This window comes from Hemiscyllium ocellatum, chromosome 40 (genome assembly GCF_020745735.1).
Source record: "Hemiscyllium ocellatum isolate sHemOce1 chromosome 40, sHemOce1.pat.X.cur, whole genome shotgun sequence".
NCBI classification, from domain to species: Eukaryota; Metazoa; Chordata; class Chondrichthyes; order Orectolobiformes; family Hemiscylliidae; genus Hemiscyllium; species Hemiscyllium ocellatum.
Window position 1 is genome coordinate 20,780,133 of NC_083440.1, and position 4,833 is coordinate 20,784,965.

At 44.5% G+C, this 4,833-nt stretch overlaps 1 non-coding gene and 1 pseudogene across 1 annotated transcript; both read left to right on the forward strand.

Moving 5' to 3' along the window:
* The first annotated feature begins 1,808 nt into the window (after positions 1-1,808).
* Positions 1,809-1,990, forward strand: LOC132834595 (U2 spliceosomal RNA). The gene has a single exon (XR_009647227.1). It is a non-coding gene; the product is annotated as a U2 spliceosomal RNA (small nuclear RNA).
* A 340-nt stretch (positions 1,991-2,330) lies between these two features.
* LOC132834578 (U2 spliceosomal RNA) lies at positions 2,331-2,500 on the forward strand (annotated as a pseudogene).
* Positions 2,501-4,833: the final 2,333 nt, after the last annotated feature.

Sequence of the window (4,833 nt, forward strand, 5' to 3'; positions counted from 1 at the left end):
CACTTTCTATTCAGATACATTTCTGTTAATCCACTGCTATCAATATCAAAGAAGCAAGACTTGACCAAACTGAATTGGACAATTTTCATGAATACTGTAAGGAGTAGAGCAGGTGAGGAAGTTATTTGATTTATTTTGCATTTTAGACTTTGCATTCTGATTGCAAAGATAATATTAAACTATTTATTTTAATAATGTGCTGCCTGCATCATGACAACAATATAGTTCTAGTGAGCCGGATGTCAGTGATAAGTACGTTACTGGAGGGTATGTTGAGGATCAGGATTTACGTGCACTTGGAAAAGCAAGGACTGATTAGGGATAGTTACCATGGCTTTTTGTGTGGGAAATCATCTCTCATTAACTTGATTGAGGTTTCTGAAGAGGTGACAATGAGGATTGATGAAGGCAGAGCAGAAGACATTGTCGACATGGACTTCAGCAAGATGGGTGACAATGTTCTGTATGGGTGTTGAAGGCTGAGGGGTGACCTTAGAGACATATATAAAATCATGAGAGGCATTTTTCCCCAGGGTAGAGGGGTCCAAAAGAAGAGGTCACAGGTTTAATTTCAGAGAAGATAGATTTAAAAGGGACCTGAGGGGCAAACCTTTTTTTCATGAGGAGGATGGTGTATGTATGGAATGAGTTGCCAGAGGAGGTGATGAAGTAGGGTACAATTACAACATTTGAAAAGCATCTGGATGGGTATATGAATAGGAAGGATTCAGAGGGATATGGGCCAAATGTTGGCAAGTGGGACTAGATTTATCGAAGTTATCTGATGGATGCCACCCACTTAAACAAATAGTCTATTTCCGTGCTGTACAACTCCATGACTCTGTGAGTCTTGATTTGCAATTCTAAGTTAGCAAATTGCAATAGGAATATTTGGAGACAAAGCCAAATCATTTGTGGCTGATTCACTCGATCGAACTTCAGGTCCACCATGGTTCTGTTCATTTCAATTGGCAGGGTTGGCAGAGTTTCATGGTTTGGAGATCAAAGTTCACATAATACAAAATGGAATGATGAGTCTAAGGATTTCCGTTCAGAACATTCACTTAATAGTTCCAGTGATCGTACTCGATCAGAATTAGAACCCGTTTCATTTGTTTGTCTTGATTTGCCTTGTGGAGAGGCAGGAATTGTTAGTATTGTTAACAGTGCAGTTTGTTTAGACCAGAGAATGGAACAGCACAAACTCCAGGCAATTGCATATACCAAGGGAATACATGGAGGTGAGGGCGGGGGTAGGGGTTATTTGTTTTAAACGAAGTGTCACATTTCATCAAGGTAATCCCTACCATCTTCATTGAGAGGTTACTATTGGCAGTGCACTGCCTGAGGGGACACACTAGAGCCAGATTCAATCATGCATGGGGAAAACCATGGCAAGTGGGACTAGGGAAGGAGCCCAGACAGACAGCTGATGCCTACAATGAGAGGCTGCAGTGCCTCCCTCTGTGCTGCACCATTCTCTGTGTCCAGCTCTGTCCCAGTGGGTTGCTGCAATCTCATTCACACTCTGTCAGAGACAGACGACCGGCTTGTTCGTGACTTACACTCAGCCCCAGCGCATCTGATTGGTACATTACTGGTTATCTACATTCACTATCAAACAAGTTCACAGAAAAGATAAGATGAAGCCACCTGGATGAACGGATCCTTTCCTCTTGTTTGAAAATCTGGAAACGATGGGGCAGCAATGAAACTGTCAGCCGTGAGCTATAAGTCTTTGGTCACAGTCAGGTTGATAGAAAATATAGGAGGCAGCTGAGTCCTGAGGTCGTCAGCAAGCGTTGACTATCGCTTCTCGGCCTTTTGTTTATGATCATGTGTAGTTCTGTTCTTGTCAGTTTTAATATCTGATATGTCCTTATTTTCTCTCCATATAATAATGGGCGCCTGGGGGGCACAGTGCTTAGCACTGCTGCTTCACAGCAACAGGGACCTGTGTTCAATTCCCGCCTCAGGCGACTGACTGTGTGGAGTTTCCACGTTCTCCCCGTGTCTGCGTGGGTTTCCTCCAGATGCTCCGGTTTCCTCCCACAGTCCAAAGATGTGTGGGTCAGGTGAATTGGGCATGCTAAATTGCCCGTAGTGTTAGGTTAGGGGTATGGTTGGATTGCGCTTCGGCGGGTCGGTGTGGACTTGTTGGGCCGAAGGGCCTGTTTCCACACTGTAAGTAATCTAATGTAAACTTAATTGCCGCACACATGTGAGATAACCCAAAGCAGAAAATGGAATTGGAATTGGGGTAGTAATAATCAAAGGATAAAAGGAAAGCTGAGGAAAGAACTGGGTCCAGTCTATGACACAGTAGGAAGTTATTAAAAAAAATGTTCTGTTCTTGTCAGTTTTAATATCTGATATGTCCCTTATTTAGGGACTCAATATTAATCTGATTTTTGCAGGAAGGAGTTGTGTTTGGAGCTTGCTTCACCAACTTCGCGCATCGTCCTAGTATTGCAGTGTTTCTGGGAATGGTGCACCCCTCATTAAAAAATCCGAAAAGCAGTTTAGTTTATTCTGTTTCGGTTATGTATTTTGCCTTGTTTCTTATGTTCTGAGCTTAGATAGCATTTGGTTAGTCAAGTCAGACTTGCTTTCGTGCAATTCCGATTCGTTTGTGTTTCTGCATGTTCAGCACTCACTCTCAATGTTGTCACTTCGTCCCTGGTAAATACCGCCCTTTCCCACCAACTCCAATTCCGAACAACAAAAGTAAAACAAAGTTGCCCACCAGCTCTACCTAATGGCAAACTGCATTTCAGAAAATAAAATGGAGATGAAGCTATTGAAGTAATCAACAGTTCGGATTTTGATGATGATGAGAATCACTGATGCATAAATTAGGGCTTTTGAGAACAATATGATGCAAATATCTGATGTATTTAAGGCACAGAGTCAGAGAGATGTGCAGCACAGAAACAGACCCTTCAGTCCAACTGTAATGTGCCTCGTCGGAAGATGAGATGCTGTTCCTCCAGTTTGCGTTGAGCTTCAATGGACTATTGCAGCAGGCCAAGGACAGACATGTGGGTATGGGAGAAGGATTGTGTTGAAATCGCAAGCCACTGGAAGGTCACCTGATTGCGGACAGACCGAAGGTGCTCAGCAAAGCGATCACCCAGTTGGCGTTTTATCTCTCCGATATAGAGGAGAACTCATTGGGAGCAACGAATGCAATAGACCAAACTGAAGGAGATACACATGAAACGCTGCTTAATCTGAAATGAGTGTCTGGGGCCTGCTGCAATGTTCCAGTGACGCTCAACGCAAACTGGAGGAACAGCATCTCATCTTCAGACTAGGTACGTTACAGCTTGCCGGTCTCAATACTGAATTCAGCAACTTCAGATGATTATCCTATCTCGACCCCACTGTTTTCATTCTGCTCCGTAATTTTACTTCATTTGTTTTATTTATCTTTTTATTTCACTGTTCTGTACCTCTTATTTCTTGATGGTCTCTCTTTCTTTCCCTCCCCACTCTCTCATCACCCTTTTCCTCTCCTCTTCCCCCTTTGCTATCCTTCTCCCTTGCTTTCCATTTTGCCTCTGCTTCATCCATCGCACCCCCATCCCACACATATTTTGTCACATAGCACTGGCTTCGGCGTTGGTCATTCACAGCTCCTAATCTCCCTATAATCTCTCTGTGCACTGATATTATCACCCCTTTATTGCTACCATTGCTTCTGGAGCCATGACTCACCTTCTCTCAGCCTCGTATAAATACCTCCCGATTTCTCCTTTTGTTTAGCCTTGACAAAGGGTCAGTTAGACTCGAGACCTTCTAGTGCCTGAGATATGTCCTGCTCAAGGACTGGCACAATATCTCTGCTTTTCCTTGGCAGTTTTGCACCTTGGTGCCTCAACCAGAACCTAATGTTTCACAGTGCCCCTAACTTCCCTGATTGTTTATCACAGACATAAGCCAGGCAGTTTATCATAGTTCCAACAGTGATCAGTCAAGGGGCTGGACTGTCAGGCACTTGGAAAAGCAGCTGAAGCAGCAAACACACTGCATGTGCTTTAACCAAATGGCCACGTCCAAAGCCTCAGGGAACCAGTTCTCAGTCAGGGCAAGAGAGACAGGATTCAGTCAGGAGATCCTGGCACTGTATGTCCAGGAACTTTATCATTGTTTGGGAAAATCAGGATCAGGGAATCTGTAACACTACAGTCCAGACCAGTGGCCACTCAAACTACTCATTACATCCTCCAAATGCTCCGGTAGATTTTTCAATCCTGAATTCCTATTCACCAATTCGTGCTGATACTGTACAGTCCTGTCTTTGGGGGATCAGTCAAATGAAATTCTCAGGGAGGGGTTTGGGAGTCCCTGCAGTAGCAGTGAAGTTGGAGAAGTCAGTCCTGGGCAATGGGGACAGGCTGCTTGTCAGCAGAGGGACAAGAATTGTGGAAGGGGTGGGAGAAGCAGCGTATCAGACGGAGTGGGACTGGGAGACAAGGACGTGTGTTACTGTGGAAGTGCGAGTCACCTTCACTGTCCCGGTTTGATGTGGGAACAGTGCAGCATGGTTGGCATGGCGACGCTGTTGGCCTGAGGCTCGGGGATGGGTTATTTTGTGAAGTATAGTTTGTAAATGAAGGAGCTGTGTGGGAAAGTACAGAAGCTCATGGATCTGACACAAAGTGCAAGGAAGGAAGAAGAGTTAGTGTGTCATGTTGCAGCTTTATAAGCCTGTAGTTCGGCTTCCTCTAGGGTGTTGCATTTAATTCTGCTCACCACATTGTAGGGAGGATGTGGAGGGTGCAGAAGAGCTTTACCAGGATGCTGCCTGTATTACGGGGTATGACCTAA